The following is a 22,465-nucleotide window of genomic DNA, read 5'->3' on the forward strand; positions in this document are numbered from 1 at the left end:
GAGACAATTGCACTCTTTTGCATTAAAATATGTTATCCGTCCAAAAGAGCAAGTATGGTCTTACACAACTAATATCTGCTAAAACGTACCTGACTGCATTGGAAATGTTGCAGTAGATTGGTATAGCAGAGAATAATGAACCGCTGCACCCCATTGAAATGTAATTACACAGCACTCTTGTTCTTAAACCTATAAGGTGAAAGAAAGATGAATAGTGAAAGTAAAAATCGCTGACCCTTCAAAGTTTAATTTACGTTATGCATTCCCTCGCCCTTCTGATAGGTTTTAGAAAGGTCATAATTTAGGGTATTTTGCAGTTGATAAATGATCTGTATGTTTGTGTTCACACGCACCGATTGATTTGTTATAGCCAAAATATTGTTTCTATAACAACCTGCAGGTCCTTAACTAGGCAAACAGCAGATGAACAGGAATCCAAGTGGGAGGTGAAGCGAAATCTGATCCTCCTCAGAGGATGGGGAGCAGGAGGAGGAGAAGGGAGAAGAGGAGGAGGAGGAGGAGGAAGATAAGGATGAAGAAAAAGAAGAAGGGGAAGAAGTGATTTTATGGGGATAGTGGAGGTTGTGGAAGTGAAGGGAGTGGCAGCAAGTTGCCTGGCTCTGTCCTTGCCCTTCTTTGCTCCTACTGATTTTCCTCCCCTGGAGCTCCTCTGCTCTCCTGGGCCTTGCGTCAGCAGACAACAGAGTCTTTGCAACTCAGATTGCTCCCACTGTGCAAAGGGCTGTTGGGGCAATTTTTCTGCCTTTCCAGCCTTGGATGAAGCTCCTGTTTCCGGGCCCAGTTGATGCATTATGCATCAGGGCTGCCGGCAACTGACAGCCCCTCAGCCAGCGTCTACTTGAAAAGCAATGGTGCTAATCAAAGTCGACACATTTGAATGTCCAGACACACACACAGAGAAATTTACTAATCAAAAAGTGTATTTCCTAGGGCTGTCTCCAGAGAAATCCGCAGGAAGAAATTGGAATAATTTATTAGCTTACAAGTTTTCGTTGACAGTTAGCCCAAGGCTATTTATCTCTGTAATAGAGAACGTCTCCAATGTGGCAAAATTGACCAAATCAAACAGCTTTGATCAGAAAATGAAGCTGCCAAGGCTGTCTGTCTGTGGGTCCCAGGGGAAAGGTGGGAAACAAACAAAAAGATTTAACAAGTGGTCAATAGGAGAAAGAAAGAGAGAGAATTTGCAGCCTGGAAAGTCAGAAGCCTGCAGAAATCTGCACAAACACAGAAATGAATTACGGGAGATATGAATTATGTCTCACATCTTAGCATTTAGCATGGTACATGTGCATAACTGGAGCTATGCGGCCCAATATGATTCTTGCATTGAGGTGATGATAAATAACTGCAGGAGGGGGAAAACGTTTTAACTTCTCCTTAAAGGAAAACAACATACAGATAATTCCATATCTTCCATACCAGAACACTGGTACCTTCACTGCAGTTTGCCCATACTGTCCATTAGTAACATCTGCTTTGCCACAAAGAGTCTGAGTCCCACAGACTCAGTATGTTGAAAGCCATCACAAAATCAACACCAAATTCTGTTTCAAGGGAACCAGAATGTGTTTCAACTGTTTCACTGCACAATTCAGACGTTGTTTAACCATCTTCCTGTTGATGACCAAGACTTTTAAAACAAAAAATAATAAAATGTAAGAACTTAGGGATAAAATTAAAAGAAGTATAGAATTTTGATTTATGTAATAAACTAGACATGCCTTCTCTTGTAAAGAAAATTTTTACCAGTCAAAGATCATCCTATAGCAGAGAATACAGAGGAGAAGGTTCAGGATAGCAACTGGAAGCTTTTACATTGCCACAGTTCTATTTTTATATTACTTAGTACTCTCTGTTTCCAGTAATCCATGTGAAATATCAGATAATAATATCTATGAGGGAAAAACTTCATTCTCTTTTGGAATTAAAGTGCTTTGTGATAATTAGATATAGATGCCTCAGATGGCCATTACATTATTATACTATATTCTCTCAATGCATCACAGAGAACAGACTAAAGGACTGTGTGCTGGTTCCCTTTTTCTAGGAATTGCAACATTTCTTCCCTGGTAGGAAATGGATTTATTTATTCAGATTCTTGTGCTACTTGCTTTAAGCAGGAAAAGGTAGAAGTAATGTCTCTCTCTCCTAGGAAATGTTTCGGATTATGTTAAAGAAGCAAAAGTGCAAGCCGTCTTAACTTAATAACAAAGGATCAGCAATTTTATTTTGCTTATATTGGTGAATTGAATAAGCAACCTGCAAAGAGAAGCACTCAAACAAGTTGAGATTGAAAGCACTCCAGAAAGCAACCATGCAGCCTAGTCAGATACCCAGCAGGAAACTGAAGGCGACAGGTTACTTTCTCACTTCTTTTCAGGCCATTTTATGGGACTGTAAGTCCTTGCACCTGATCTATATTGTTACATACACTTAGAGAGATCAGTAGGGAATTTATTTATTTATCACTGTTTGAAGTGATAATTTTATCAGTTTGAGGAGAAGAGAGAAGCTGGCCTCTTGAATGTTGTTCATCAAATTCAGTTTTGAATGCTTTTGTATTTTTATGAATCTTCAATATGAGCTATTTTTGTACTTGGAAAAATGGAAACTTGAGTAATTGATAGTCTGAAGATGATTGGCAGCATATAAGGTAATCTTTGATATCACTGGGCTGGATCATGAACCCCTTCATTATTTCTTAGACTCTTGTGAGGCAAGGAGGACTTTTGCCTTATTAAGAAATCGGCAGTATTTCATATTTTCATTGTAATATGTTCCTATAGCAGACTAAAACAACATAAAAATTGATTAATTAGAGTTTCTATGTAATATGTTGAAGTTCAGCATTTTCGTGGCCTGGCAATGTAAGAGGCAGAATGGTCTGAGTGGTAAAGCCAAAAAACCCATTTTTTCCAATCCCTCCTCTTCCACTGGCTTACTGTTTTACAGTTTACTGTTTCGTAGGACCCAAGAAGCATGAATATTTCAGCTGCTGAATATTCACGATTATGTCTACAGTCAATATGCTCTTTAGTCTCTTAGCTTCTCCTGTGAGATCTAGGTTTTCTATTGCAAGATGCAGTACCTGAATTTGCAGAAATTCTAAAACAGATTTCCCTTTGCAAGTCTTCATTTGAATTTTCCTTTCTGTAAACCAGAACCATATGCTTTACTTTTTCTTTAAAAGGCTATGAGTGCTACCCATAAGAAATATTATATAGGCCTTCACTCAACCCCAGCTGGAAAACAAGAGCTTTTCCACTGGCTTTTGCAGAGTTTAAATCAAGACTTGTGAGAGCTAAGCTTTATTTTAGAAGCTGCATTCAGGATGGTGGAGATACTCCCATATATATGTGATAGGATGGATCCTGATAAAAGATAGAGATGGGATTTATTTGATGCACTGCAGATATCTGCCTCTGCTCTGGAGAAGCAGGCAGGCTTTAGGTTTGAGTCATTGTAAAGCAACAGTCTAAAAGATGTTGGATGAATTGAAAAACAACCTGTGTTCACCAACAGAGGTACAGGTAATCAAGGATTAGATCTTGAAAGTTAAGCAAGTAAAACTGAGTGGAAATTTCTTATTATGGGATCAATACAGAGCCTGCTGATGATAACTGTATTTGCTTCCATACTTACAGCAAGTAGTTAATGTAAGACTGGTAAGAATGGGATCACATATTTAATTGTCCAGTAGACAGGGTCCTGAAAGGTCTTGGTTTTCTATGTGTGGTGTATTCAAAACTCTTTGAGGCAGCCCTGAAAGTCGCACTAGAGACAGCCTTAGCTTTATCTGTTTTGCAGAAACAGAGGCTGAAGGGTTATTGCTCTGTAGAGCTTCCTGATCTGTGGAAGTGGGGAGGAAGGTGCACATCTCCTCACCCTAGGATCCAGTGATAGGATGTCTGGAAATGTTCAAAACTGCACCAGGGGAGGTTCAGACTGGACATTATGAAACATTTCTTTACCAGCAGATAATCAAACACCTGAATGGGGTTCTTAGAGGGGTGTCAATACCCTAAGCCTGTCACTCTTCAAGAGGCATTTAGACAATGCCACTAGTTACATGATTTAACTTCTGCTCAGCCCTGAAGTGGCCAGGCAGCTAGACTAGATGATCAATGCAGGTTCCTTCAAACTGAAAAATTATTTTCTATTCTATTCTATTCTATTCTATTCTATTCTATTCTATTCTATTCTATTTATATTGATACCTCAAACCATAAAACAGGAAGACTCTTGTAAGACTTTCAGTTTGATTTCTGAGTGCAATTCAAGATGCTAAAGATAATCTTTTGAACCCTGGATGATGTGATGATCTACTTGAGGAATGATGTGATCCTCAAACCTTCAGATAACAAGCCTTTACTTTTTTGCTCCTCTCTTTTTTCTGGATTAATATCATCACTGATGTCCTACCAATTTCTTTAAATGAAATTGCTGAAATGCTTTGATCTAAGGAAGAGAGAAACCAAAGGAAAAAAAGATGCAAACCCAAACCCAACCCAACCAACCCAAAGAAACAAACAAAAAATCATCTCTGTCTAGAAACAGTTGAGAAACTTTAAAATGAGGAATGTGAATTAAAGAAAAATTTACAGGTTTCTCTTTTTCTTCTTTTCACATCAATTTTTTTCTGAAACATCCTCTTTTATATAATCATGTTTGCAATGAGACTAATAAATGGTACAGTGCAAAAGCCTGCAAGAAGTAGAATATTAGTCCTCTGCCACTGCTGGCAGCTCTGTCCAGCCCAAAACTTACCTGGCACATTCATCTGTGCCCCTCTGATGGTAGTGACATGGCCAGGACAGTACTGTAGACTTCAACATTTTTAACCTGCAGAAATACATTGACTACATTTTCTTTCTTGTCAGAAAAGAAATGCAGATTGTCAGATACCAGCCAAAGTGTTGCCACTTTGTCTCCTGTTTATCCTGACATGAACTGTACTACTGCTTTTTTGTGTTCCCTCCTGGGCTGAAAGAATGGGAAAATTTTCTATGGATGGAAATGTCTTCCTCCTCTGCATAAAAAGCTGATTTTTCTTTTCAACTGGCCTGTTTGGAGCATGGTGTTTATTTTGCAAATTAATGTTTTCTTGTCAGTATGGTATTTGGATTTCTTTTATTAATATTACGCTTCCCAATCCCTACCCCAAAGACAGAGGTGGGGTACACAAATCTTCATCAGGATGTCCTCGGTGCTGTGTCCTAGGCTCTGGTGCGCACCGGAAAGGGACTATGAAAACTTGAACTGGGCAAGGTTGGATGATATTGAAAAGGGTGTTTGTTCTGGGATTAGCAGGTCTGTGCACAGCTTTAATCTCATTTTTGTTTTAGTTTACTTTGCTTTATTATGTTATTTTATTGAAACCATTTTTTGAGAAGGCTTGCCTTAGTTTTTACTTGTCTTGAACAGCTATCAGTTTCTCCCATTGTGATTTTACACAGCAATATTATCTAGATGAATTGGTAAGTTATGTCAAATGTTTTAATTTATGTTTCGATCTGATCTACCTGATCTTGAAAGACTTTTAATAGAACATGGTCTCGTATTGTTCTAAAACAATAATGCAGTTCTGAAGAAAAGCAACCTTAAAAATCTAACTCATAGCAAATTTGTGATTTCTAGCAAGGGACATTCAAACAGAGTTTGTCTTCATGAATTCAGCATATTTGCAGAGAAAACATGCCTGTAAGACATTTTGATGTGTTTTTTTACGTAAGTTATGTTATCCTGTGATACTGTGGTAGCCTGGGATTTTGGAGAGTTAGTCTTAATGTGGCTTGTAACCTAGTACAGACTTAGGGCAGACTTTATGGACCTGTAGGATTCTGGAAATGTCTGCTTTCTTGCTGAGGTCTGAGCTGCTTTCCCCATGGAATACCTCTTTCTGTTTTTAACTTTTCATAGTGTCCAGACCACCCTGACACGAGCTAAGCAGGGATTCCAGGTGTTTTTAGTAACACTAAACTGTAATGCCTGAGTCCCTGTGTACGTATAGGGTCTCCCCACTGAAGGCCCTTAAGATCAAAATTTCCTTCTCTTCACACTTCAATAGCGCATTGGTCTAATCTGCTTCTGAGTGTGATATAAAACACAGATCCTGTACAGGCTCTTATTCTTCACAGAAGAACACAGTAGAGAACAAATTAGGACAAACCCATTTTGAAAGCAATGGCAGAGCCAGTCCCAAGTAGACTTATCATGGGGCACAGGGCATTGAGGCACGGACAAACGTGCAGTGCTGGACAGACTTTGAACACACACAGATCCAAATGCCCAGACTTACTGGGAGGGCTTTTTATTCACTGGTCTTGCAGGAAGGCGGTGCCAACACAGCAGAACTCACTGCCTACTCCTCCAGTGGCATTTTACAGGAAGATACTGAAGGCAGTTGCCTCTGGCATCTTTGACTCACCATGTATTCCCATCACCTCTGAGACATGGAGTGCAGAGAGGTTTTTTTTTATTTTGTAGGAATACAAACAGGTACAATAGATAGAGACACAAGACCAGATGCTTTCTGAGTAGGCACTTCTCTCTATGTGTTTATTTCCATGGCATGTATTTCAGTGGAAGGAAAATGAATTTATTTGGCTCAACCTTTGGATTTTGTGCATTTATTTGTTTACATTTGTTTCCCTCTTTCATACTACTAATGTATTTTCACTTCATTAGCAAATGCTCAGCCCTTCATAGGTACTAATGTTATATGAATTTTTTTCTTGGTACTTTTAGTCAGCTTCCTAAGCCACTGTTACAGGAGACATGCCAGGTTTACAGACATGGTTCATATTGGTATTTTCTACATATAGACCAAAACAGAAGTGTTTGAGAGAAAGCCTTCCTTATAATAAAGAAAGAGGGATTCTGCCTCATTCTATTTTAAAATAAACTTTAAAATGTATTATTTTTACATGAGCAAGACTTCTTCTCTGAGGTCTCTCATGTACTTCTGGCAGCAGATGCTTTCCTGGCAGCTTCTTTCTCAGACGTTTGGTCGTTATCCTCCAATGTCACCCAGATAACTATCACCACAGGCAGGAAATCACTCATGAATCATGACTTCTGTGCATCTCTAGGACCTCAGATGTCCTCTGACCTTACGCACTCTCTTCAATGCCATTAAATAAATTAAATGTTTAAATTACCTATATTAGCTTTAATTGTATAATTATGGAGTCAACGAGAAATAAATCTGTAAAGGGGAAAGTCTAATCTAAAAAAGGACTTGCCCTCACTTCGAAGTGAATGAACATGCCAGTGGAAGTGATAGAGGCCTCTGTAGGAAATCAGCTTATATCAAATTTAATCTACTATAATAATATGGTATAAATAATACCAGATATTTTATCTGAAAGCAAATGTCCTCATGTTATTTCAATGTTTTATGTCATATCCAGGAAAAAACAGCAGCTTTTATGCACTGGGATGAGGATGTAGTGAAAGCCTTCCTCTGAGACACACACAGATTCCAGGCAGAGGTCAGGGGATGAGAACAAAAAATAAAAGTTCTACTACTACTAAAAATATCTTAAAATAGATCTTAATTGTTTCAACATGAAGAGTGGAATTAGAAGTTTAATTTAATGTAATTAAGTTTAATTAAGTTGGATGAACTCAGATTTAATTTAAACCACGCTCTTTCACAATGTCAATAGCAGTATCTCATATCTCTATTTACCTGTAAACTGTCCCCATGAATAAACGTGTTGGGAAGATGAGTATCCAGATTCATATTGACTAAGGATTAAGTTATAGGAGATTGAATGTGGGGTCAAGACTAGACCTTATTTCCCTTTGTATAGGGCTCTAGGTGCAGGCACATCCCAGGGAGTGATGGGGAAACTGTGCATCAGCAAAGGCAACTTGCCGGGGATACCAGGAGCTCAGTCCTTTGCCTTTTTAATTTCCCTTCTGCAGTTCAAGACCACCTTGCAGGATGGATAGGAGCTGTTGGAGCTCTGGGCAGGCTGCAGAGCAGAGAACCAAGTGGATGAGAATGATGTGTCTTGTGAGAGCTGGCAGCAATACCTCTGTATTTTCCAAATAGTATTTGTCTTCAGTTTTCTTCTATTACACTGGGGACTGACTGCAGCTGGCCTCCATGTCTGAGTGGTTAATAAAGTTGATTTACACCGTTTATTTCTGTCAGGAGTCCATCAAGCATATTTTATTTTGCCTCTGGTAAGTCCCCATTTTGTTACTCTATAGTCTGCTTCCCCAGACGCATAGATTCCATAAAAAGAAAAATATCATTACAACATATTGCCAAACTAGCCATTCACAAAGGAAAGAAGTGCATTTATTCTTAGCACCTTCAAACAGTTAACTCTGTTTATATTGGCATTACTTTTTCATTGGTAAGATATACGTGGAAAAAGTGTGTAATGCGCAACTCATGCTGATTACAGTGATTTTGACTTGAAAGTTGGTGTGTGGGGTGCTGTAGCTTGGTTTCCCAATTGGTTTAGATAAAAATTTTATTTAGGAGGAAAAAAGGCTTCCTTCCCTTCTCTATGAGGTTTTTGCACCTTCAGGTAAAATTTCTAATGGAAGGGTTTCTTTCTTCCTTTAGCTGTGCTGCAGATTTTTGCTGATGATTCTCCCTCGTGCTGTGCTCCCACCCTCCAGGAAGAGTGGGAGAAACATCTCCCACAGAGAAAGAGGAGAGAAGAGTTACCACTGGCACCTGCAAAGCTGGGAATTACAATAGCCAAGACATCCTGTAGCAACAGGGGTGAAGAAACTCTGCTGTCTCCCCACACCCAGCAGCTCCTGGGAATTACGATCAGAGTTTTATAAAGACAAACTGTCATTGCATCACATATACTGAAAAACAAATTGCAGGGAAGCTGGGCTATGAATTGATTCTCATTGATTAAATTCTCATCTCGGTGTGCTGGAATAGTGTGGAAGATCCAAAGGATCCTGTTGCATGACAGGTCTACATAAATCCAAGGATTTATGTCAGTGCTTTATGGAGCACATCGGGAATATCCAGTTTTGTCTCTATTTGAATATAAAACTGTGGTTTATTTTCAAAAAAAAATTTGTTTTTTTAAGTTTTAAATGACATTAGTCATTTAAGACTCAGGATCAGTAGGGTATGTAATTAGTCTCACAAAGGTCTTTCCAATGTCCAGAGTGATGTTTTTTGGCAAATAAGATTATTAATGGAATAAGGAGATACTAAAAAAAAGCTAACTTATCTCTCAGAAAATTAGATTCATCCAGATAGTTTAAATGACCTATATGCAAACGTTTGCTAAATGTTTGAAATACTGTAAGGGTGTACAGGAGGGGTCACCAAAAGAATCCCTTTCCACTTGCATTCAGCTGCCATGCCCAGGTAACTCACAGCCAAACATCCAAAATAAAACACACACATATCTGAAGCCTGCAACAAAGAATGCCTAAGAGACCTCCAAGTGGGCTCTGATGGAGACCAGATGCACACAACAAACACCTCAAAGCTCTACCAGTATAGGTCCAGGGGAATATGGCCTTCAGGAGACAGAGCAAAGCTGTGCCTTCATGCAATGTTTCACATTAAGCATGGTGTTAATCCTCATGAAGTCCCTTGGCTCAAACACAGCAAGGCCTAGGTGAAAATATAAGCTGTATTTTTTCATGCCAAAGTTGTACTTGTTGCAATTGTTTCTGAGGATGGTTTGCTATCTTCTGTGGGAGCTGAAAGATGCTGATAGATATCAATACCTGCAGGATTTTGTCAGAGCTTGATCCGGTGCTGCCTCCCTTCACGTGTTGATGGATACTTTCCATCCATCCTCATGTTGCACTGTTCAATTCTCTTGTGCTGGGATGCCAACAAATAAGCTTGACAATGCTGAAGCTGCTAATGGATGAATTGATGTCCCATCATACTGATCAACATTACACAGCTCTTTTCGTTGTCTATGGTAAAATTAATGTGTTATCTAGACTGCATATTTCGCAAAGACTCAATGCTTCTGCTTTTGTACAGTTTCTTGCACAATGGAGTCCTGGGCTGGCTTTTTATTTCAGGTGCTAGGTTATTACAAGAAGTGCATATACTCCATTATTACAAAGAATGGATAATAAGAACAGTGAATAGATTCAAATGAAAAATAACTGAAAGCAAAAGGAAAATTGTATTCTACAAAGCTGAAGCAGCAAATGCTAATGCGGTGGGATTGACTAAACCTAACCAATAGTGGATGATTAGATTGTACCTCTAGCAAGGCACATTTGCCATGACTGTTTTGAGGATAGTTTACTACCTTTGGTTGGAGATGAAAAATAATTCTATATATCAATACCAGCAAGACTTTGTGAAAACAAAGGCTTGTTTTATTTTTCATGTGAAAAATGTTGATTTCACTGCAATTTTAGAAACCCCAGAATGCTTGAATGTTTAAAGTTCTAAAAAGATACAGGATAAAGACAACAGTGCTGTCATCAACCTCGCACAAATTCAAAGGTTCTGGGATTTACCTAGCTTCTCAAGAAAATGGCAGTCTCAAATGAACTATGAATACTTGCTTATTTAAAAAAGGTAGATTTGGAAGAGATACATCAGAATTTTGTCTAAAACACTTAGCTAAATTTCAGTTATTGGCAGTCAGAAAATCCATTAATCTTTTTTGCTCATTTCTGTGACTGGTGGTGAAATAATTAGTAAAGGCAAAGGTTGTTTTTGTTCTGGAAAAAAATTACTTGCTGCCTTAATTTTTTTCTGGTTTTGTGTAACAAAGAGCATCCTTTATTATATATTGTGGTTTTGTGTTTTGAGCTCTGTTGCAAATAGAACTTTTTGCAGTCCTGTAAAGTTCAGTTAAGTCTGAAGTGAAAGTTACTTTGGAACATCTCTAACTTGCATGATTGCTCACATAACGGATCACCAAAGGACTTCCTGGTGCTGGAATCTTCATACAAGGTAGATTCTCCCACTCCAACTGGCTTTTCCTGAATTAGTTCTTTAATGAATTAGACTCAAATAAGGACAATTTTTTTTGCATTGTGGAGAGGGGTTCTGTGAGCAGGAAAAGAATGGAGAAAAGGGATTTTCACAGAATAGATGATCACTTAAGGCAACAAAGCTGAAGGGCAGAATATGTATGAATGTCTGTGTGAAGTCCACAAGTGAAAGACAAAGAGGGAGGGAGAATGAGATGGAATATTGAGGACAGTTAACCAGATTGATGATGTGCACATACCAAAACTCCACTAGGAAAACTGCTTTGATTTGCCCCTTTTTCCCTTTTCTAAATTCAACACTGAATATTGCCAGTTTGAAATCTGTGAAAATTTGGCTGACTGACGAAAATATGAAGGAAGATCTTTGTCCGAGCCAGTGCTATTTCTGGCTAATAGCTGCTCTACAAAAGTCCACCATTCAACCAACCCAAAATCCAAATCTGTCTCCAAAAGGCCACTTTCCCACTACAAAATGGGAGACCTGAACAGGTTATGACTTCTAACATTATGTCATCTATGCATTTAAGCAGAGAAATGCTTACATGAAATTTTGTATCTAATGAATATTCTCAGAAAGTAAGGAGGGAAAATGAGAATAATTTTAGATAAATTAATTTTGGAGTTCTCAAAGGAAGAAAGCTTAAAAAGAGATGATTTTTAAAAGAAACACTGCCACTCATGTTCTCTTCACAAACCTGTCAGGAAGATTTGAAAATCAGATGCTAGGAATCTGAATTTTGGAACACTTACAATCTGTATCTACTTCTGAAAATCCTGGCTGAAGTGTTTTCTTAAAAATTAATTATCTTCACCAGTACAAGAGGTACTTGGTGTTTTAGTATTTTTATGAAACATTATTGACAAAGCCATGGTGTTCTAAATGGTTACTGTAGTTTTTGGCCCTGTGGAGGAGCAAATCTTCTTGCTCCCAACCCAAAAATTTCATAGTATTGAAGAAGATTTTTCTGTCATCTTCCCCAGGACATCTCTGCTTTATAGTACTCCCATGTCTAGGCTATTGTTACCGCAATATTTAATTTTTTTAAAGAGTGGACCTGCGTGCAAATAGAAACAGGAAAGAATAAAGTGCCCTTGTGCTAAGACACTCTGCAGGATTGTACCACATGCTATCTGTGTGGTATGGGCTCCAAGGTATTGATGTGATGTGATCATCCCTGTGTTTGCATTAATGTCCCGGGCAAGTTGAAAGTGTACAAACTGCAAATGCAGAGAATCCTGTTTTATAACAATGATGAGAAGCCTGGTGGAAGTTTAAACCCTCAGTCAAGAACTAAATGAGAGATAAACTATGTCTTTCTGTATGGAGCCTGCATTAGAGGCTTTACCCAACTCAGGAGAAGCAACCTCAAACTTGACTATCTTTCTTTGTTGGGATAAATGCAGGCATTAGTATTTCTCTGCTTACTGCTAATTTGTATCATACAAGAATTAAGATGATACTTTATTGGTCCAGGCTTTTGGACACAAAGACGGACATGTTAATCTGCATGGAAACCACCAATGGGAAACAAATTCTCTATGGTTTGTTTATCTCATATTTGTGCCTTCTGCAGTAATATCAGACTGATATGGGCAAATATATAATTTTTAAAGAGGGGCAAGTGAGAGGAACAGTCTAATAAACATTGGTCAGTAATGACCACTGGTAAAACTTTCGCAGGTTACTTTGCAGGTTTTTGCAAAACTTCTTTTGTCTTTTTGCAGGAAGGCAAGATCTGTGCCACACTGGTAGTCCCACAGTCCATCAGTTCAAAGCACAAGGAAACAAATGGCATCAGTCCCAGACGGATTAAACCAGAATGCCAAACATGAAAGGAGGAACATTTCTGAAGTTCACTTATCTTACTAACACACTTTGCTTTGGAGAAGTATGTCCTTGCAAGGGAAAATGTACTGCTGAATGAGTAGGGGTTTTGTATGCATACTAATTGTCTGTTTTATTCACTTATTACCTTTCTTCACCTTGTTTGTCTTTCAAAATTGTTTGACACGCTTTTACAGGAAAGATGACAGTTAATCTATGTGGTTCACAGATTGAAAGCAAGAATTAAAGGCACCATTATGATTTTCAGTGCACAGATTTTCCTGGCTACTGTCTGATAAATATTTAGTTTAATTTAGGAGAATAGACCTGTCTTTGAAGAGCAACAGTGAGAAGGGAAGTGTTCTTAACTGAGGAGAGATTTTATTTTAAACAATTAGGAGGAAATATAAATACAAAGAAAAATATTAAGAGTAAAATCAAGTTGATGAAGACAAGTTGAAACAAGAAGTTGCCATTAGCTGAAACACTAATATCTAGATTTGATAACTATTGAGATATGAGGAAACCTGTTTGTGCTATAGAGCCAGAAACTAGACTACCTGATTCTCCCTGAAGCTAATATTTATGAAGATGTAGCAAGGCTCTGTGAAAATATAATAAGATAATGGAACGCATTTGGGTGGTTTTGGCAAAAAGATTGTTCATTAATGTTATTGATGTACACTGGAAGACATTTGATGTGAAGTTCATAATTGAAATGTTACAAACACTTCAGCATATGGATCCTTCACATTCACTTAATTGCCAGTTTAGTAATAATTTTATGTAATGAGGAATTATTAATAATACGTGAAATATTAAATTGACGTAATCACCAAAAAACATAATATGACATCCACTGTGCAAAGGATGTTATAATTCCAGGTGTCTTTGTTATATTTTAAACAAGTAATATAACTGGTCGAATTCCTCTTTCAGAACTATTGACTCTATAAAGTAATACTAATTTTTTTTTATAATTGTCTTTAAAGGTAAGGCTATTAATCAGGTATTCTTTTTTTTCTCATCCTTCATATCCCTTATTAGCATCCAGTTATGACAAAAAAACTTGACAAATGATCAATAACAAATTGCCTTGCAGTTTTGTGGTGCAAGTCCCGCTGTGAAATAAATCTCTGTATGCTGATTCTTTGATTATGTAGGCAGATACCAATACCCTGTTCAGATGGGTGAGAAGAGGGGACCAAATTTGTCTCTTTCCCACTTGCAGTTTAATCGTTGTGGAAGATTGTGGTAGTGGGGCAAGAGATCTTTTATCTCCAGCACACCAATAAAAATCTTCCCTAAGTTTGCAATTACTGAAAGTCAATAGCCTATTGGTATGAGAAATGTACTCTTCGAGGACAAATGTCCACAACATAGTTATCACCTCTATTGCCACACAGAACAGATTGAGCAGGCACGGAGAATGTCAGGCACCTCCCCAGGTAATCCTCGTCACGGCAGGATCGGCGCACACTGATGTGGGGACCAGTGAAGTGTGCAAGGCCGCTCATTCTCTGGGAGCCCTGTCTAGTCTATGACTTCATTTTCCTGAGTCATTATTCTGACACATCTCATGGGCAACATCTTCAGTGAGAGAAAAGAGCCAATATGAGTTTTTACTTAAACTGGTATAAATCAAGAGAAACCCTAATGAAGCCAATGACTTTCCATACAAACTCATAAAAGCGAGAGGTAAACTGAAGCTATTAATGAACAACGAAACAGAAAGCAAAGTCTTCAATTCCAGTTTACTTCAGTTTTAAGTGGGGAAAAAAAGGAATTGAAGTTCTCTAGTTCACCTGATCTGGGAGCTGGAATTGTGAGACTTAAATTTTGATGTGTAAAATTCATTGTGTGCACTTGTCCAACTAAAAAAATTAACAAACCAGAATTACTACATGTGCCTTTAGCTCTTCTGCTCCTTTTTCATAAATCTTGTATCAATGATAAACTCTGGTTTAAACTGAAAAGAAAAAGATCTGTATATTTACTGGAAGAAGGCATTTTCCAAACATAATTTAAAGAAACTAGATGACAAACATGAAAAAGTAAATTGAAGATCAATTTTATTTCTATTTTATTTCTATTTTAGGTGGACACTACTTTCAAAAGTTAATAAGCTTTGGATAAAGGACATCTCACTTTGTGCCTAAGGAATGCTCTGTTCCAAATTTTACTCTGAACAATCAGTGAGTCTTCACAGGGCAACAGTTGTATGCAGAAAGATTCAGGACTCGAGTTTATTCATTATTTCGTACTTCCGTGGACAATTTTTAAATAAAATCTTACAATAAAATATGAGTTTTAGTACTTCCAATGCCTTGTAAAATACTCAGTTATGGGATCTGAGCAGTTGCTTTCTGATTTTCTCCCTGGAAAAATCTATATAGAAATCGTGTAAACTATATTCAACAGCAAATACAACACAGCCCTTAGAGACATCATGCATATATGTTTCATAAGGGAGATCAAATGAATTATTTGTACAACCCACTGTAACAAAGCAAGGAATTTTTTAGGCTATGTAAAAAGTCTGTGCTTTTCGGGTGATATAATTTCAGTGCTGGTACATATGCTATGATTTGATGAATGGCAATAATTACTATGTGCATTGTACTCTTCCCTTCTTGTTTTCACATTTGCAGATTTTTTTCTGTGAGGCTTACTAATGGTTTGTGTTTTAACCAATTTAATACCTCTTTTCTTAAAGCATTTAGAAGCATTTGTTTATATAAAGAAATTGCTGTTGAACAGGCAAAAGGATCTATTTTAATATTTTAGAAATCAGCAAAATAGTACTGAAGAAAAACAAAGCATTACATATTGTGAGAAATGGTACAACAGAGTATCTTATTTCATATAAAATGTATTAAGCAATGGCAATCATTTTAGGCAAATGTTTATTTTTTATTTGATCACTAAGCAAGAGAGAGCTTCATTCATCTTCATTTCTGCATTTTTAAATCCATATAATTTATTTCACACTCGAGAATTAAGCTGAATGTTAATAATTTTCCTTTGTGTATTGTGAAAGGCAAAATATTTTTCTCTTTTTTTTCTGTTTTGTTTTGCTTCTGCTTCTGGCTTTGTATATAGTGAGGGAAGCGTGATATCAAAGAAGATATCATCTACAACAAAAGTAGCAGTAGGAGATGGTTGTAATGCTCCTTTTCCCCTCATGAAAGAAGAGAGGAAGACTTGGAAAGGGAGTGAAAGTGTAAAAGGAAGCAGTCGAATTTGAAAGGGGGAATTTAGAAAACTCTTTTTCAGATATGGTTTGACTAGAATTACAATTAATATTACTTATTTTGTGGCACTCTTTTCCTTTCTAAATTCTCTGTCCTTAGCTGTAAGATTTGTACTCTAATTGAAGTCAGAGGAGTCTTGCTTGTATTAAATAGTCTCTTGAACTCTTAGGAGCGCCACTGAAATAAAACACTAACCCACACCAATTTATGAAACTGCAATCCAGCAAATTTCCTACAGTCTTTTTTAATCTTAAATACGATTCTATAGAATATAGTAATAGAGTGCATGAGGTAAAAAGTATGCGTGTTGACAAACATAGTTAAATGCCGTGCATTTCACCCAGACCATCAAGAAAAAAATTTCCAAGATGACACAAGTGGGAGAGTAGGCACAATTCTATAAAAGTGTAACCTGTGCTACCTATAGCAGGAGATATATACACTAGCAAGAATTAGTGATCTAGTCCTGGGGGTATTAAACAATCTCAAATTTTATTTAAGTTCATGAGAACCCTAGGTGCTTGAACCTCCATGAAGCATGCCCTAGACAACAAGCTAAGAATTTAATCTCATAAGAAACCAGAAACAATGAATATTAACCTTACAGAAAAGACAACATCACTGGGAGGTTTTTTACATTAGAGCTGGGTGAAAATTTGCTGAAAATTATCCACAGATACTAACTTTATTTCTCTTTGTAAGCTGTCCACAAAGAGATAGTAACATTGTAAAATTCTCAGCAGTACTTCTTATTCAAAATTAGCCACGCACTTCTCCAGTGAATTTTCTCTTCAAAATCTGCTTTTGCTGAATATTTGAGCTAGCATTCACTTTTTCATGAGTTATTCATACTAATAAAGCTTGAGCACTCAAGTGTTCCTGGAAAGCAAATGTGAAAGCATTGCAAACATGGTCTAATTGAAATCCACTTTCCACTTTGAGCAAATATTCGCAGAACATTTTTCCTAGTATTTACTTCACTTTAGTTGACATTATGGGCTAAAATCTCACTGATGTGCACTAAAGAAAGACGTCAGAGCAGAAACCTCTTCAATAATGCAGGTGCAATATTCCTGGAAGAGGCAGGTCTCTTGAACAGTCATAGCATGATTTAACCTGCTCTGTACTTTCATTTTGTTCAGAAGACAGCCTTAAAGGAGACTGTTCAACAGCTAAGTGAGTTCCCTTTATTGTTTAACCACACATTAAAATGTAAGAACCCATGTTGTACCTCACTCTAAGCTCCCCTTCAGCATTAATCAATAATGTTATTCATCTAGCTTCTTTCATAATCACCAGTGATCAACTTATTGCTGGTGTTTAAGATAAGCTTCTTCAACATATTTGTTGCTGACATGAGAGGACAAAACACAGGGAGTGACCAGTGGTGTAACTTGTCTTACATTTGTGATAGATAGATAGATAGATAGATAGATAGATAGATAGATAGATAGATGAAGCTATTCCCCCTGAAACATCTTGCTCTATGGAAATAGGCAAAATTCTTCAGTCCGATCCATCCAAACTTCCTATACAGACATGTTTCAGTGCATTAGGAACCTCATCCTTTCTTGGAATATGATGAGGTCTATAGAGCAACAGGAGCCTCCACAGGGCAATTCTGATCTTGGTTGACCAGAACTACTTCTGGATGTGCTCATCTTTCCCCATCAAGGAGAAGGAGGCCTTTCAGTGACATAATGTTCAATGGATGTGCCTCAGAAAAGTGTTGGTGTTGGGGGGAAAAATTCAAATCCTATTGTCTCCAGTGTCGATATGTAAGAATTTCCACAGTCCTGTTATCACACTCCCTTGTAAAATTATCTTCTTTGTATCCTCTTTAAGATGCACTAGTCTAGTGAGAATCACTCATTCATGCCAGCAACTCCCTGAGACTTTGATTGCCTTTTAAGTTCATCTCCTCTTATTTACTCATTCATTACAGACTGTTAAGTGAAGCACTGAAAGGGGTAAGAGATATTATGTCTCCTACAGAACTCTCAGAGGAAGAAAACTTCAAGAAAGTTTGTTGTAAGTTGTCTTTATATCTCTCACTGTGAAGGCTGCATTGCTAATGTCACAAAGCCTATTGACAGTTTTTGGAGGATTTTTTTGTAAACCTAGTGAACACCATCTTTGTGCATGGCCCCTCTGGATCACAGCTCAGCCATTTAGATGAGTGTCCTTATGTCTACCAAGATTTGTACTATACACAAATTGAAGCCACTGGCTGATACGAAACAAATAGAAAGTATTTTCCCCATAATCCTCAACACAATACACAATCTTTGCATACAGAACAGATAATTGTAACATATGCAATTCACCCTTATTGTTGTACAAATTTGTAGCTACCTAAACTTTTTTATTGGTACATACATACTGTCACTCCAACTATATCCATTGGCTACATGCAGATAATAAAATTATCTCTACTGCAATAGTTCTTCTTTCAATATGACGTATCTTATTGCAATAAATTTTCTTTAACAAGGTTGCAAGACATGAAGTCAGCTTTCTCTCTAGCTGTTTTTTGTCTTTTGGGTTCTAAGTATTCAGTCCTTAAAAAATAGTTTCCTACATACTAAATACTGTCACCCAGTCATTTTCATATAGTTAAATAAAGCACTATAGCTTGGATTTTAGGTCCAATGGCCACACCATGAGAATACAATTCATTCACTAATTAAATGCCCACTACCTCCATCAGTAGTGCCTGCCAACTCCAAATTTATATTGCAAAGAACTTTCATTTTATATGATGCATAGAAAAGAAGAAGAAGGCGGGGGAAAGAAGACCAAGACTATTAATATGTAAAAAATTACCTCTTTAAGGTCAGGAGCACCTCAAACACAGTCACTAGAAATGGAAAGGAGACTCTTAGGTTTATAATAATATTCTAATGATATAAACAATAGCTCTGAGTTTCCCTAGGTATCACAAATAGCAAGTTGACATGCTTTTGTTGCTACTCTGTGACTACTGGTTTATTGCCCTATTGGATGGGGGCAGAAAGGCATGTCAATTTTATGTGGCTTATTGTCAAAGTTCATAAAGCTAGATTAGGCTGAGTTCTTGTTATGCTTGCTCCTTCCGTGCAGCAGAACTACATACTATTTTTCCTGGACATAAGTGTGAAAATTAGTATGAATATTTATTTTAAGACTGGTTCAGGTTCAGCTTCCCTTTATCTCTAGTATTTCTACATATTCATACACACACCTTATTTAGTTACATTTTTTAGGGGTTATTTTTATATTTTTAATTGTTCGGTAGACTTAGGATATGTAACAATGGATAACCACGCAATACATTAAATACTTATGGGTATATTGTGCCTTCTGTTATAATATAAAATCCATCTATTCTGGTTGATGGGTTTTAACCTCACACAGAATACTTTAAACTCCATTTGGACTTGTGCCTACAATCACCTTAGCAAAGTCTCTTAAGTAACTGCGCACAGCCTAATTAGTATGCATTATCAATTAACAAACTTAATAGCCGGCAGATTGATTAGATCCTCTGTTGCAGGGGCAGAGCTGAAGCGAAACAGAATGAAAAATCATTGCACGCATACACTGCTGCTTTGTTATTTTCTCAGATCCCCTCCTCCTCCTCCACATTCCTTTAATTAATGCATACATATGGTTCTGAATATCTTGTAAACTGGAGCTTGCTCTAACTCTTTAATAAAACTCACTGGTAGATGAGAGAGCCATAGTCCATGCCTTATTTATTTCTGGCTGAAAACATAAACCATTTGATTTCACCCAGGTCTTTCCTCTCTAAGTGGTGCAAGTTTTAGAGATTTGCTGCTTCTAAGCTGCTTGTTTTCACAGTGACTGATAGAGAAAAACAGGTAAGTTGGAGCTGTGTACATCACTTCAAATAACCCTTAGCTGAGAAGATGTTTCAGGCATCATACTCACGGTATGCTGACACATACCACAAGGTGGATGCCATAATTACTGTCATAAAAAAAAAAGCATAGCACAAAAGAAGGCATGTAATCTTACAAATTCTGTTATATTGATGAGCTGGAAAATAAGCATACAGGAAGAAAAGCCATCCTATTTTGAAAGTAGGAATCATACTAAAAAATTTCACTGTCAGTTTTAGATAAAATGCTGGTGTTAGACAGGATTTGTGTCCTTTGATGCAAACCCTCAAAGACTACTGAAAACAACACTGAAGACTATCAGGTGCTGCCTTGGAGTGGTGGCAGGCTCTATCCTTGGGCAAATTGGCCTTTGTACACTGAGAAAGAAAGTGGTTCTTACTACAGTGATGTGAGCAGTAGCAGCAAGTTTCAGAGTTAATATCTATTTAGCATTTATATAGCATTTACATATGCAAATCACTGAAGAAATATTAGCTAATTAATCCACAAAACACAGTGGTTGGGCAGGTCATGTAAAAGTATCCATGAGAGTTGATACTGGTAAATCCAATAGAGGTGGAACTCTACTTTCCCAAAGGCATAACACATGCTGTTGTCAGGACCTAAATCAGTGCTTGCGGGTCCCTGATTCCCACATCTGCACTCCTCAGTGAGGTTGTGCTACCACAATTGTTACCATATTCCTAACCAGAGTCACAAACCCTGGCTGAGGTTGGAAGTGACCTCTGGATGGACTGGTCCAAGCCTCCTGCTCAGGTGATATCAGTTACCTGAAGGTAAAATTTCTTGAAGAATGGCTGCTCCTCTGAGTCCTCTGATGAGCCATATCTGAAGAAGTGGGTGGCTATAACCTCATCTTGATATAAAGGCACTGACAGACTGAACTCTCTAGCTGAGAAAAGAGGAACAATTGAGGGTCGTGTGCCAAACTGTGTTCTTCTTTTCTAAGTAAGAAGTTAAGCATACTGATACAAACTCAGTAAAATACTCTGCAGTATCTTGCAAAAGGAAAGGTGGTGCTTATCACTGGATTGAGACACTCTTTGTCAAAAAAAACCAGAAGCTTGCAGACCCTGCTGAGTTCAGGACTCTCTTGACAATGGGAGATTTGTCTTGCTGGCACCTGAGAGTTCCTGCTATTCCACTGTCCCTTTGCAAGCCATTCAAAGACTTTCCATGTGTGTTTTTCACTCCAATACCATTGGCTTCTCTAGCCCACAACTTTTTTCTTTTTAAGCATGTTCTCCTAAACAAAAAACATAAGGCATATGGAAGCAGCATGCTCTATACTGTCTTTGTAGTCTATTACTATGCCTTAGCATACCTTTTTTTCCCCATCCCCAAAAAGGCAAACACAAAGAGTTAGCAACTATTTTTACCCTGAGCTGAAAACAAATACATGCAATTTAAATAAAACAAACTTAAGTGGAGCTAAAGACTATCCTCTCAGGTCCTGCTGATGTCACTTGTGCTTTACATAAAGTTTCACACACAGTATTATCTACTATCTTCTCAAACACAATTAATTAAACTATTTCCACTGCTATGCAGGTTTTTTCCCTTTGTTCATCTTTTATATATTTATATCAACTAATATGCTACTGCTGAAATAAAAGTGATCTTCAAAAAAAATCCCCACACAAGAATATTGCTGTGTGTTTTGATTTAAAGAATTAGACAAACCACAGAGATTCAGAAATGTAATTAAAAATTTTTACATCAAAAATAAGCTTCTTTGGATTATAAAGAAATCTGAAATAGTGTTGGAAGAAATGCTAATTTCTAAAACATCAAAGATATAACTTCCAACTGCCAAAAGACTTCCCTTATTAAAAAAAAATTCTTTAAGAAATAAGAAGACTGAAATTCCTCTGAGTCTAGGTAAGGATGGAGCATTAATTAGCTGCCAGAAAATGGTCTCTTAACACTGCAGTAAGAAATATGCCTCTAATTCTCATTATGTGACCCAAGAGAGGGGCATTAGGTCTGTAACCAGTGAAACTAAAATGTGAAAACTTTTTTTTTTAATGATTGGGCTACTCAGAGAGCAAGAGGTGAATAATCACCTGCTATCAAAGTACTCACTTCTCTGGATTAGCAGTGGCTCCATACAGGCCCTTTCTCCTCACCTAAACCTGACCATGCTCTGTTGAAGACGGATCACTTTATACAATGTACAGTTTCTGAAAAAGTATGAAAAAATAGAAGCAAGGAGCTCATATAGAAAAGTCAAAAGTCAGTGCAGCAACTTGCTATTGTCTCTATGGGTATTGTTACAGTTGCTTTACAGTTCTACAGCTGTTCTACAGTGCTCTGTGGTTTTTCATGTTACAGGTGTATTATTCAATATGTAACCTTTACTCGCCATGTAACAAAGGCCCTCTGCGTCTCTGTATCATGTAAAAGACTCTTATTTTAGGTTAGTATTGCTTCTTCTTCAACTCAAGTCAAACAGTTCCAAAGTAATTAATGCCCCAATAACTGTA

At 37.4% G+C, this 22,465-nt stretch overlaps 1 long non-coding RNA gene across 2 annotated transcripts; it reads left to right on the forward strand.

Annotated features, from left to right (window-relative positions):
- Nucleotides 1-8,280: 8,280 nt before the first annotated feature.
- On the forward strand, nt 8,281-19,790 carry LOC108449017. 2 transcript variants are annotated; one of them, XR_001865115.1, is made up of 3 exons: nt 8,286-10,954; nt 12,721-12,884; nt 14,919-19,790. It is a non-coding gene; the product is annotated as an uncharacterized LOC108449017 (long non-coding RNA). The 2 variants fall into 2 exon arrangements; XR_001865114.1 differs by having other exon boundaries at nt 8,281-12,884.
- Nucleotides 19,791-22,465: the final 2,675 nt, after the last annotated feature.

The sequence above is a fragment of the Corvus brachyrhynchos genome, unplaced genomic scaffold (assembly GCF_000691975.1).
Source record: "Corvus brachyrhynchos isolate BGI_N302 unplaced genomic scaffold, ASM69197v1 scaffold8, whole genome shotgun sequence".
NCBI classification, from domain to species: domain Eukaryota; kingdom Metazoa; phylum Chordata; class Aves; order Passeriformes; family Corvidae; genus Corvus; species Corvus brachyrhynchos.